At 40.5% G+C, this 14,408-nt stretch overlaps 1 pseudogene; it reads right to left on the bottom strand.

Annotated features, from left to right (window-relative positions):
* Nucleotides 1-535: 535 nt before the first annotated feature.
* On the bottom strand, nt 536-2,243 carry LOC128115739 (fructose-bisphosphate aldolase A-like; annotated as a pseudogene).
* Between the last annotated feature and the right edge of the window lie 12,165 nt (nt 2,244-14,408).

A 14,408-nucleotide genomic window follows, 5' to 3' on the forward strand; every position in this document is an offset into this window, starting at 1 on the left:
CAGAGGCCAGAAGAAGGCATCAGATTCCCTAGAACTGGAGTTAGAAACAGTTGTGAGCTGCCATGTGGGTGCTGAGAATCAAACCTGGGTCCTCTGGAACAGCAGCCAGTGCTCAACTGCAGAGCCATCTCTCCAGTCCCCTATTTTTTGTTTTTAATTTATATATAATAACCATGCATATTAAGTACCTTTTCATGGAACACTTTTTTGTTGTTTTTTGAGATAGGGTTTCTCTATATAACAGCTCTGGCTAGAACTCACCCTGTAGACCAGGCTGGCCTCAAACTCACAGAGATCCGCCTGCCTCTGCCTCCTGAGTGCTGGGATTAGAGGCATGAGCCACCACTGACCAGCTGGAACACGATTTTTTATTTCTTTCCCCCCTAAAATGGTTGGTTTTTGGCAGTGGGCTGGAAGGGATGGCAAAATTAGCATTCACAGACAACACCACACACCAGTCACCAGGGCAGCATAAGAATGATGGGAAAGAGCCTGAAGGCCCCCTCTTCAATAACAAGTGAGTAGGCAGGGGGCCTGAAGTGTCCATGGGGCAGCCTTAGATCACCTCTGCTTAGTAGGCATGGTTAGAGATGAAGAGAGATTCACTGGCTGTGGCTCCAGACTGACCACTTGGGGTATACTTTCCTTGACAAGCAAGGCTGTTGGCCAGGGCTCACTTGATGTATTCCTCCTGGGCAGCCTTCAGGTTCTCCTTTTTCCCACCCCAGGCCTTCAGAGCAGAGGCCTGCAGGGCTCGGTCATAAGAGAAAGTCAAGACCCATGGCTTCAGCAGCAGACATTTGTTGATAGCATTGAGGTTGATGGATGCCTCTTCCTCACTCTGCCCTCCAGACAGGAAAGTGAACCCAGGGACAGCAGAGGGCACTGTGCAATGAAGAGCTGGGACAGTTGCCATGGCAATCTCCTTATTGGAAAATTTCTGGGTACAGGCATGGCCTGGGGTGACCATGTTGGGCTTCAGCAATGTGCCTTCCAGATAGATATGGTGGTCACTCAGAGCCTTGTAGACAGCAGCCGGTACTGTTGTGGCTGCGTCGTGAAACTCCTGAGCAAGACCACCACAGAGCCGATTATCTGATGCAAAACACAAAGGGATTTATTGATAACAAGCAAGCCTGGGCTTGGTCCGTGTCCAACATCCGATGAAGCAGGTGGAGGAGGACGGCCCTGAGCTCTCAGAGTGAGTGAGGGGTTTTTAAAGGGAAACACCACAAGCAGGGTGGTACAAACCTTGGCAACATATGATTGGGTGAGGGTATGTAACTTTTGAATTTACTGGTTGGAGGTTGCAGTTATCATTTTGGGGCAAGCCTAGACAAGTCCCAGGCTCTGTCCTTGAGCTGTCATGGAGGCTGCCTGGCCTCACACGTTCACATTGACCCATGCACGTAGCTCTAAGTTGGTGAGGGGTCCCAGACACTAAACAACTCGCTGAACCTTGAGCAGTCAGAGTACGTGCAGAAAGAGAGCTACTGCAAGGACTAAGTCATAGCCCTCCCAGAAACTGCTTGCTTAAGTCTCAGGAAACTGAAATTGAGGCCTGATCTCTGAGAGAAGATTCACAGCCTGTTATGGTGTCTGCTTGGTCCTTTCAATACCTTCTCAGTTACATAATGACAGCGCTTTAAGTCATGGTCCCCAACAGGGAGGATTTCAAGCTCCACAATGAGTGCAATGCCATTCTGCTGGAAGATGCTGGCATAATGGACCAGGACATTGGCATTTTCCATGATGGCAAGAGCTGAGGGAGTATGTTCCCCAATCTTTAGCGCACAACACCACTTAGCAAAGTCAGCTCCATCCTTCTTATACTGGGCACAGCGTTCAGACAGCCCATCCAGCCCTTGGGTGGTGGTCTCGCCATTGGTTCCAGCAGAGGCACCTCACCTTTATCTACCCTAATGCCCACAACACCACCCTTGGACTTGATAACTTGGGGGGAGGGACATCCATCATCCGCCTTCTGATACAGTGTTTCGTGGAAGAGGATCACCCCCCAATGCAGGGATTCACACGGTCAGCAGCAGTCAGCAGCAGCGGGCGGTGGGAACGCCTGTTCTCTTCCGTGTTCTCAGTGCCAATGGACTGCAGCTGCTTGGCAATGCTTCCGGTGGACTCATCTGCAGCCAGGATGCCCTTACCTGGAGCCACAATTCTATAAGCGATGTCAGAGAGCTGCTCCTTCTGTTCCGGGTCAGTGCTGGGTACGGCTAGGGCATGATGCCAGTGGTAGCCCGTTCCCGGCACAGGAGGGGGTGGATCTGCCAGGTACCGCCTTGGGTAAGCGAAAGGACTGAGGAGCAAACGCAGCTAGAGTCACCAGAATCTCATTCTGTGGTGTGTTCCAAAACAACTCAGCCTATTCAGCTGAGGGGGTGGGAGGGGCTTTTTATGCCATTTTAATTAAGTTAATTTTATTCTTATATAAGGGAAAGTTGGAATTTTTATTAGGAGTGTTTCAATATCTAAATAAATTGAGTTTCTCTCCTATGAAGAATACACTGGGAAATGCAATAAACACAACTATCAATGCAGCATATTTTTTTCTGATGAAAATCCCATTAAATAGAACGTATCAGAGTCCTATAGTTTTAACTTTTTAAATTTCACTTCACATAGTGTCCTCTAGGTTTATCCATGTGTCCTGAATGACATCATGTCATGTTTTATATAGTTAAATAGTATTCTATTTTATATATGTACCGTGTTTTCTTTATCAAACTGAAAACCCTTATAAACAGGAAAAAAATCAAAAGAATGAAGACACAACCTATGGTTAAATATTTGATAAGAAAGTAATACCCAGAATATATAAAGAATTCTAAAAACTAAGAAGCAAAAAAAAAAAAACCCACACAGATAACTTGACGTAAAAAATGGTTAGCAGGCTGGGTGGTGGTGGTGGTGGTGGTGGTGGTGGTGGTGGTGGTGGTGATGCACACCTTTAATCCCAGCACTTGGGAGGCAGAGCCAGGCACATCTCTGTGAGTTCAGGGCCAGCCTGGTCTACAGAGTGAGTTCCAGGAGAGCCAGGGCCACACAGCGAAACCCTGTCTGGAAAGAAAAAATGGGTAGCAGACCTCAACAGATATTTCTCTAAAGAAGCATATCTAAAACGCTCAATGAACAAATCAAAACCACCTCGCACCTGCTAGAATGGACATCATCAAAAGGAAAAAAAAGACAAATGCTCTGGAAGAAAAAGGGGTTTTGATAAGAAGAAAGTGATTATCGCTGTCAACTCCAGGTACAGGTTGAGTGAATAAAGACTTAACTGTTGGGATGAGAGACCGGGAAGTAATTAGCGGTCGTTCTAGGAAATGTGAAATGTGCATTCTAGGCTAGTGACAGTCAGCCTGGAGTACAGTGCCAAAGGGAATGGCGGCTGGTGAAATGGAGGCCACTTTACATTGTCCGTAAAGCACCTGACGGCTTGCCTCCGCTCAACCCACGCCACTTTGCCTCTTCGTTTGTGTGTAGAGCGTATCAGCTAATTGTAACAGGACTGCATTTAAACAGACTCTGGGTAAAAGAAACTGTTAACAAACTAAAAGGCCACCATGATTACTTAAATATTTGCTATTTATTTGGTATTTAATTTCTCAAAGTAAAATATTAAATTCGAATATCAATGGGGAAAACAGCTGGTGCTGAATATTCAAGCTCCCAGAGGAACACATTAATGAATCATTTCTAAAGCTGGACAGTTTCGTATGTAATCTGTTCAAGGGATAGGAACACAGTCTTTTCTCAATTACAGTTTTCTAAAATGAATATAAATACCTCATTAGTCTGTTCCCAAAATGGAAATGGCCCTATGACATTATAATAATAAATGTTTGTTGGAGGAAATTTAGGCATTAACCTACTGTGGAAAGGAGAAATGAGATACGGAGTTTCAATTTTGCAAGATTAACAATGTTCTAGCAGAGAGATGAGTTGCAGCTCAGGGCAAGGCCCTTGCCTAATATGTGCAAGGCCACCAGTACTGAGAACACAACAAAAACAATGCTCTGTGGCGTGGATGTGGTGATGGTTACATGACTATGAAAATATATTTAATATCACCAAACTGGGCACTTACAGTAAATAAAATGGTAAATTTTTATAGTACACATTTTATCACAAATTTTAAAAGATTTGTTTTTAGAAGGGTCAACAGTTTGGAAGCTAAAGTACCAGGATCATAAGTTTGAGGCCAGTCTAGGCTATACAGCAAGACACTGAATGTAGGAAGGAGGAAAATCAGGAGGAAGACAGACAGACACTCTGGGGATGGAAGAGGACAAAGAAAGAGACAGAGAGACAAAGAAAGAAATGTCACCATCTGGTCCCACTGCATATGTTATCATGTAGAATCTGTCCATCCATCCATCCATCCATCCATCCATTCATTCATTCACTCACTCAACAGGTATTTCTCAAATTCTGGTTTCACTGCATATGCTATCATGTAGACTCAGTCAGTTCATCCATCCATCCATCCATCTATCCATCCATCCATCCATCCATCCATCCATCCATCCGTACATCCATCCATTCACTCATTCAATAAGCATTTATCAAATGCAAGCAATATGTAAAGCATATGTCTTGGTGCTAAGAATAGAATTAAAAAGCTCTTTTGGTGCTAACTTCTATTTTTAAAGGTTTATTTTCTTTTTTATTTGTGTGTATGCATACATGTCTGCCACATGGAGGAAAGAGTGTGGGTGCCCATGGAGAAAAGAAAAAAATGTCAGGTCCCCTAGAGCTAGACTAACAGGTAGGTGGTTGTGAGCTGCCCAATGTGGGTGCTGTGAACTGAATGTGGGTCCTTTGCAAGAGCAGCAAGTGCTCTTAACTCCTACGCTGTCTCTCCAGCCCCTGGAACTAAGCTTTAATGAGAGAAACAGAAAATACACAAATAAACAGACAAGTATAAAATGCTTCAGATAGCAGTAAGTGATGTAGAAAAATAAGACAGAAAAGAGACATAATGTGATGAGGAGGCTGTAAGTTTTTTGGAGTGCTGGGGATCAAATCAAGGGCTGCAACTCTCTAGACAAGTGCTCTAACACTAAGCTATGTCCTCAACCCAGGGGTACTCCATCCATATCTGTGAGCTTCACATCTGCAGCTTCAAACAACCAAAGAGCAAAAGTATTCCCCAAACACTGCATCTAGCTTGGCATGGTGATATACACACATGTCATCCCAGCACTGAGCAACTAACTACAGTCAAGAGGATCACAAGTTTACAGGCCATTCTGAATTACATAGCGACACTGTCTCAAAACCAAAATGAAATGAAAAGCAATAAAAGATGGGGGAAAACATTACATTGCTACCAAAAAAAGTACAGCTCTTTTTTGTTATTTCCTAAACAATATAGGATAACTACTCTTCAAGTAGCAGTTACATTACACTGAGAGATTAGTCACTGAGAGATGATTTTGAAGCACACAAGAGGATGTCCATACTTATATGCAAACACTGTGTCATTTTCTGTAAGGGACTCAGACATAGATGGATTTTGGTGTTCTTGAGGAGTTGTCGAACCAGTCCAATGCATACTGAGGGATGACAGTATGAGGAAGGATTCATTGATAAAAGGGCATTTGGATACAACTGCTGTGGGATGTTCTGTATGGCAAATGTGTTGCTGATTAGTCAATAAATAAAACACTGATTGGCCATTGGCTAGGCAGGAAGTGTAGGCGGGACAAGGAGGAGAATAAAGCTGGGAAGTGGAAGGCTGAGTCAGAGAGACACTGCCAGCCGCCATCAGGACAAGGAAGATGTAAAGTACCGGTAAGCCACAAGCCACGTGGCAAGGTATAGATTAATAGAAATGGATTAATTTAAGCTGTAAGAACAGTTAGCAAGAAGCCTGCCACGGCCATACAGTTTGTAAGCAATATAAGTCTCTGTGTTTACTTGGTTGGGTTTGAGCGGCTGTGGGGCTGGCAGGTGAGAGAGATTTATCCTGACTGTGGGCCAGGCAGGAAAACTCTAGCTACATACAACTCTGAACAAAAAAGAGGGAGCAGGCCGTGCAGACATCTCAAAGAATCATTTTAAGCAGAGGATAAAAATGACTTGGGTTTAAGTGGCTCTCTCTGGCTGCTGTATTGGTTTTAGATGAAAGGAGGTCAAGGAAAGAAACAGGAAAAAATTAAGAAGCCATCACAAAGCTGGGCAGTGGTGACGCATGCCTTTAATCCCAGCACTTGGGAAGCGGGGTAGGTGGATCTCTGTGAGTTTGAGGCCAGCCTGGTCTACAGAGTGAGTTCCAGGACAGCCAGGACTACACAGGGAAACCCTGTCTCAAAAAATCCATCACTTGAGATCCAGGACAGACACCAAAGCTACACAGAGAAACCCTGTCTCGAAAAAAAAAAATCCATCACTTAAGCCAGACAGAAAAATGATGGTGTCTGAAAGCAAGGTAGTGGCAGTGAAGATGGTACACATATATTGAAGGTGGAGCCAACATAGTTTTCTCAAGAGCTGTCTTTAGAGAAGGGTTGATTTTGGTTGGGTGTGTGCTTCTTACATAGGTAACATGTTCTCTATTCAATAGACTACAAAATAAAGTACAAAGGTGAGTATTTGGGGTGAATAGCTGAGTGGTAGAATATTTGAGTAGCATGTCTAAGGCCCTGAGTTTGGTTCTCAGCACTAGATAAATAGTGGGGAGATACTTATGGAAATGGAAAAGGAAAGCCAGAATATAATATTTACTTATAAAAGCTTCAAATAGGTCTGGAGACATGGCTCAGTGGTTAAGAGCAAATACTACTCTTACAAAGGCCCTGAATTCAGTTTCCAGTACCCATGTCAGGCAATTTACAATCATGCCCCGAGAGATATAAAAAACCCTCTCTGTTGCATGAATCTCAAAAGTTCTTATTAATAAAATCAAACCTCAGGCCACTTATTGGGGTGAACGCTGGAAGATCAGAGAAGCAGAACAAGCCACAGCCACCTCGCCTCGCCAGTTCCTCAGCTGATCTTGTTTCCTCAGACTGGAAGCTTTTGAGTCCTCATCCAGAATGAATCTCAGCTGAACTGTGCTGCTCAAGAGCCTAAAGGCTTAACCAGCCAAATGCTTCTAGTTTCTGGTCTTCACGCCTTATATATCTTTCTGCCTTCTACCATCACTCCCTGGGATTAAAGGCTCGCTTCTTGGGATTAAAGGCATGAGTCACCATGTCTGACTGTTTCCAGTGTGGCCTTGAACTCACAGAGATCCAGAGGGATTTCTGCCTCTGGAATGCTACATTAAAGGCGTGTGCTACCACTGCCTATCCTCTGTGTTTAATATTGTGGCTGTCCTGTTCTCTGACCCCAGATAAGTTTATTAGGGTGCACAATATTTCGGGGAACACAATACCACCACACTCTCTGTAGGCCCCTACACGTGTGTCATACACACACACACACACAGAGAGAGAGAGAGAGAGAGAGAGAGAGAGAGAGAGAGAGGTTTGGGAACATTGTTTTAAGGTGTGTTACTTTTGTTTATGCTGCATTTGTTTAACTCTGTGAAGCTGTGTTACTTTGCATGTCTAAAACACCTGATGTCTAATAAAGAACTAACAGCCAATAGCAAGGCAAGAGAAAGGATAGGTGGGGCTGGCAGGTAGAAAGAATTAATAGAAGGGGAAATCTGGGAAAAGAAAAATCAAGGAAAGAGAACAAGGAGAGGAGGATGTTAGGGGCCAGCCACCCAGCCACCCAGCCACCCAGCCAGCCATGGAGTAAGAAAGAAAAGGTATATAGAAAAAGAAAAAGGCAAAAGCCCAGAGGCAAAAAGTAGATGGGCTAATTTAAGTTAAGAAAAGTTGGCAAGAAACAGCCAAGCTAAAGTCGGGCATTTATAAGTAAAAATAAGCCTCCATGCGTGATTTATTTGGGAGCTGGGTGGCGGGCCCCACAAAGAGACAAAGAACAAAAAAAAAAACAAAGACAGAAAGACAGAGAGAGAGAGAGAGAGATAAAAAAACATAACATTGAATCTTTTTTTAAAAGCTTACAACTACCACAAATAGCAGAAAATCTTGAAAAATGGCCTAACTTTCCTGGCACACCCATACCATAACATTTCTGTATTTGGGGATGTATACTATTTGTCTCTCTGGCCATATGATGACTTTATAATGTGTTTAAATGAAAAGAACAGAAAATTTTTTTCCTCTGTCATAATTTATCAAAATTTGTACAACTGATACTTTGGTCTTATTTTCTTCTTTGCTGTGATGAAGTTTTTAATTAATGTTGTAATACTGTGAGAGGTTTCTGACAGGTTCTTCTTTTTGTTTACATATTTGGCTTTTTTCCTCTCATATTTACATTTGGTTCATTAATAATTCTGACAGACAAAACACAAAATTAATCAGAAAATAAGACTTTCATAAGAAAAGCTGGATATATTTAACAATTAATATTGTATTATATTAAGTTATGCAGTAACATAAGAAAATTGCTATTAATAATTCATACGATGAGTTGATGATATTTTTAGGCTTTTTGTGCCTTGAGCATTTGTTTTTCCAGACTATTTTTCTGTGTCTGAAATAATTTCATCTACCATTTAATCAGAATCTGCCAGACTTCATCAGAATAAGATGAGTCAGATACACTAAAATATAATCTAATATGCTCAAATACATAAAAACATGCAAATTCACAGACAGGCAAAAATTACTATTTATAGAACTCTTACTGGCTTGGCTCTGTAAACACAAGGTCTCTGATAAATTTTATTTCACGAATTTCCTAAAAAAACTGTGTAGTCATTATGAAAAACTGTATGGAGGCTCTTTAAATAAAAGAATTATCATATGATCATATGTTTGGACTCCCATATTCACTTCTGCATCATCCCCAACAGCTAAAGTATGGAAGCAACTGTGAATAAACAGACTTAGAAAAAGTGGTGCATCTATATGTGGAATGGTATTTAGTATCAAAGAGGATATCACCATACATGTGACAACATAGATAAGCCTGGGCATTAAGATAAGTGAAATAAACCAGCCACAAAAGATATACTGCAGGATTCCACTTATACGTGGAGTCTAAACTAGTCAAAGGCATAGAAACAAAGACTAGAATAATGGATGCCAGGGGCTAAGAATAGTGGATGCCAGGAACCAGAAGGCAGAGGCCATGGGGAGGTGCTGTCCAATAGTTATAAAGTTTCAGCTATGCAATATGACTGAGTCATAGAAATTTTTTAGACAACCTTGTATCCATAATTAACAATACTGTACTATGTGCTTAAAATTGGTTAAGAGGGTACATCTCATGGTCAGAAAACTCTCATTCTTACTAGGCAATACTGAATCCTTCATATATGGTTTTACATGCCCAATGAATAGTTCTTCACAGACTAGATTCCAGACCTTATTTCTCTTCAGTTACACACTGGAAAATTCTAGCTGCTATACGCTTGTTAGATCAAGATATGATCTTTCGTCCTGCACCATTAGACAGCACCCTGAGAAGTAAGAGTATTCCTGGAAGCCATTTCTATGCTAAAGTGGCTGGCCATGGCACAGAGGTAACTGCCAGTAATGTCAATGTATTTCATTAAATCCCTCATAAATGTAAGTTCAATTCAGTTTGTCCTCTGCATGGCCACAAAAATGTCCACAGCTACTTCAATAATAACCTCACCATGAGGAAAGAGCAATGGAAAAGTCAGAATAAAGAGAGATTTTTTTTTGGCTAATTTCATTTTGCTGTGGTTGATTTTTTGTTTTTATTTTCTTTTGAAACAGGGTCTCACGTTGCCTAGTCTCACCTCGAACTTGCTTTGTAATTTGTAAAACTTGACCTTGAAGTCCTGTCTCCATCTCCCAAGTGCTGAGATTATGGGCACACATCGCTACATCTGGCTCTGCTTTGACTGATTTCAACCAAACTATTTTATTTTTGCAAATTTTACAAAAACATGCAACAATGTTAGTGCACTACCAGGACCTTGGAGGGAGCTGCTGCAAGTAAAGAGCTGTGACAAAAAAAAAAAATCTCAAAAAACAAACAAACAAACACACACACACACAAAAAAAAACTTAAGGTAGGGACTGGAGAGACGGTTCTGTAGGTAAGAGCACTGACTGTTCTTCCAAAGGACCCAGGTTCAATTCCCAGCACGTACATGACGTCTAACAACTATGAATAACTCCATTTCCAGGGGATCCAAACTGTCTTCTGGCATCTGGAGGCACTGTACACACCTGGTACATAGACATGCACATGGACAAAATACTCGTAAACATAAAATTTAAATAAATCTTTTTTTAAAAAAAACTTAGGCATCCATTAGACAGCTAACAGAAAATATCAAGTAGGTAACTGGCTATGAGTCGAGAGAAGTTGATTAAAGGAAAAAAGTTGGAAGATTATAGATAGTAAATTGCTTTTGAAAACATGAAATTAGATATGGTAGAGCTGAAGGTGTGGCACACACTGTAAACCCAACATTGTGGTAGCAGGAGAATCATAACCTGAACTACATAGTGAGATTCTCAAAAAGTGTGGGGCAAGAGGTTGGGGGGGAGATAATTAAATTGGTAAAGTATTTACTACACAAGGTTCTGAGTTCAATCCGTCCCCAGCACTGGCATCAAAAAGCAAGACAATGCAGTACAGATCTGTAATCCCGGTGCTGGGGAGGCAGAGATGGGAAGCTCCTGGGGCCTGCTGGCCAATCAGTCTAGCTAAATCCAGGACCTCCAGATTCAGTGGGAGACCCTGTCTCCAAAAAAGTGGATAACAATATTAAAAGACACCAGCCTCAGCCTCTGGCCTCCATATGTGCACATGCATGTGTGCGCACACATACACACACAGCACACACACACACACACACACACACACACACACACACACACACACACATGACAACAAACAAACAAACAAAAATACACATATGAAGGAAAGGGAAGAGAAAACAAATGGTCCAGGGCAGAGCCCTTGGGAAATTCTGTTAGAGGAATTGGAAATGGAGGAAAAGGAGATCAAGAAAGAAAGCCAGGAGAGTACAGGTGTCCTACAAGCCAAGTAAAACAGCGTTTCAAAGTGGAAGGAGTGACCAGCTATTTCCAAGTAATGTGAGGAAAGAGAGCTGAACATTAGGATCAACTGATGTGTATCAAAGAAAACAAAGAGTGAAACTGTAGAACAGTGATCCCATTTCATGGATTGGAACCTGCTTTTTGCCCTTGGAATTCTTCCCTGTATAAGTTTATTTTAACTTATTGGATATAAGTGCTACCATAATTTATTTACCGAATCACCAACATCAGTCCCTCACCTCCTTTTTTTTTTTTTTTTTTTTTTTTTGTAATACTGGGAATAGACTGACAGCAATTCACATGCTAGGCAAGCACAGTACCACTTAGCTATATTCTCAGCCTCACACCCAGTGCCTTTTTGATGCACACTTAGGCTGTTGTAAGCAATGCTGTGATGAAGATCTGCAAGCACACATTTTGTGCAAAATACAGATTAGGTTCTGAATTCTGGAATTGCTAAATAAAGACTATGGGCATTTTCAGTTTTGATGGGCATTGTCATATTGCCTTCAATGTATTTTCTCATAGATAATATGTAAACTGCCTCTCCCCCATTCCCTATCCCCAATCTCTGAAGCACTGGATACTAACAATCTTTTAATCCTCACCAGTTTGATAGATTATAAATAGCTAGTTAATTTGCATCACTTTGATCACTGGTGAAACAGAACAGCTTTTTATGTTTATTCCCATTTGTATTTCTTCTTTTGTATGACAACTGGGTTGTTTGCCAAGTTTTCCATTTGAAGATGTGCCTTCCCTTTATTTTAACCAATTTGTTAGAATCATGCTATATAAGTTGAAAGTCTTTTCTCTGAATTCATTGTTTGGCTTTCAACATTAATTATGGTGTTTTTAATAGAGGTTTTTTAAAACGTGATCTAAGCTTTCATTATTCCCTTTTAATGGCTTCTGCCTTCAATGTCCCATCTGATTGTTTTTTAACAAGAGCTACAGAAATGGATTTTAAGATTATTAACCCAAAGCTTAGAGAGAACACGTTTTCTTTTCATAGCTAATCAGGCATCTGCAAAGCGGACAAAATTGCTTTTCTCCACCCCCAACTTTATATTATTGGCAAAAACCATTATCTAATTGAGACTTCTGTGTATTCAATGAATGCTTCTGTGTATTCGGCCTGACAATGCCCAGGGACTAATGGGACTATGTGTTCTCTCTAAGGAAAATGAGTACAAACATGAGTAAGGCAGCCTAGTATGAGATTGTGCATGTCTTTTGGAAAATATAACATTTTCAGCATATGAAGTGCATGAATTTGTGAAAGCACAATTTTCTGGCTTTCAATGCATTTTGGTTTTGTTCCATTTAAAAAGCAGTATTGAAATAAAGCCATTATGTTCCAAAGCACTTTGAGTCATGAGTTCTTTGAAAACTCTTTAGGTAAAATGTTTCTTCCTTGCTTGAATCACTAGGAATCCATGAAATGAAGTAAATTCCATAGTAATTATATATTGAAAGTTGAATTTTCCTTTCATCTAAAAGCTCACACAAGTGTCCATCGCCCGCATTCTGTCCTTCCTCATCACCCATTATTCACCCTTTTTTCTTGTCCTTTCTCTTGCTATACTACACCCACATGTACACTTGCTTACATGTATATATATATATATGTATATGTATATGTATATACACATATATATACATACTGAGATCTCCGTATGAGGGAGAACATTCGGGTTTTTTTTTTTTTGATACTTGAATCATGAAAGAGGACATAAAGATAATTTTTTTCTGGTTTTGGAACCAGAAAAAAACCATAACTCTGTCATGGATTTAGGAGTGGTTGTGATGGATAAGTGCCTAAAAACATATTTGATAGTGAAAATGTAAAGCCTATTGTGAAGCTCCGCAGCTTCAATATGGCTATTCTTACTGTACAGAAGTTCAGTGTAGGTGTTTAGAGCTTAAGTCACTGTGCAATATTTTTATTTCCAAGTTCTATATAATAAAGTTTAATAAATAAAAAAGTATGCATAAGAGAATTTTGCTGTGAACTGAATGTAACTTTTTTAGTGATTAAGATGTCAACTCAAAAAAGGTTGCCAATTACCTGTGGAATAAAATTCTCAGTCTTTGTTTTCCCAAAGCAGTTCAGATGTTTAATGCATACATTTTGAATTCAATAAGTATCCAAAGAAAGAATAATCAAATAGAGTATCCAGCCTTCAAGTGCTACAAAAGAAGCTTACAATAAAAAAAAAAGTTTGTTAAAATATCACAATATTGAAAGAGTACCAGCAAGATGGCTCAGTCAGTTCAGTCTCCAAGACCCACACGGCAGAAGAAGGGGACTGACGCCCACAAATTGTCTTCTGACCTTCGTATGTGTTCTATGGCACGTGAGTACACAGAGAGAGGAGGAGAAGGAGGGATGGAGGAAGAGAGAGAAAGAAATATAAATGAAAAAAATTGATCCAGAGATACTTTAGGCATTCCCGGTAGAGAAGCAAAACAATGCGTGCCACTAGAATTGTTTCCTTTATCCTTAATAACAGAAATGGAAAGTTATGAAACCATCATACATAAGACAGATAACCAGCCAGAACTTATGACAGAACAAATTATCCCATTCATGAGAACAGTAAACATCTAGAACTAAATAAAAAAATCTACTTGAGAAGCTTTGTGAAGAAAGCTTCTATGTAATTCTATATGGATCCTGGCTATGTGTACATATGTATATATACATATAAACTATATAACACTAGTATAGGGTAGAAAACAAGTCTATAAAAATATATACCTTATAGTCATCATTTTGGTTGTTGATTTGTTGTTATGTGAGACAAAGTTCTCATTATGTTGCCCAAGCAGACAACAAACTCTTATGCTCAAAAGATCCCCTGTCTTAGTCTCCCCAGCAGTTGGGACTATAGGAATGTCACACCACAGTTAATGACATAGTCTAGTCTTAAGTAGGAAGATACAATGTGATAATGATATTAGTTTCCACAAATTGATCTATAAAATCCAATACAAACCTAACCAAATTTCAGAAAGAAATTCTCTGAAGGGTCAAATGAGGAACTTGACAGAATTATCATAAAATGCATTCACTTACAAAAACACTAGGGTAAAGAGGGGGGACTGAACCTACCTATTCTCTCGGTGAAATGGGAAACATGCCAGCAGCTGAGAGTGAAGCTGTGGGAAGCTATGAAGATACAGGGGCTTGAGGAGAAAGCAGGTATTGTGAGGGCCATTCCCACAGGTCTGGAATCAGCCAGAGTTAGTTTACTAAGGTTCCTGCATGGCCCTTCATCAAGGCAAGAAATATATGGGCTAGTAATGTTGCTT

Source organism: Peromyscus californicus, unplaced genomic scaffold (genome assembly GCF_007827085.1).
Source record: "Peromyscus californicus insignis strain IS unplaced genomic scaffold, ASM782708v3 Scaffold_10__1_contigs__length_136768540, whole genome shotgun sequence".
In the NCBI taxonomy this organism is placed as follows: domain Eukaryota; kingdom Metazoa; phylum Chordata; class Mammalia; order Rodentia; family Cricetidae; genus Peromyscus; species Peromyscus californicus.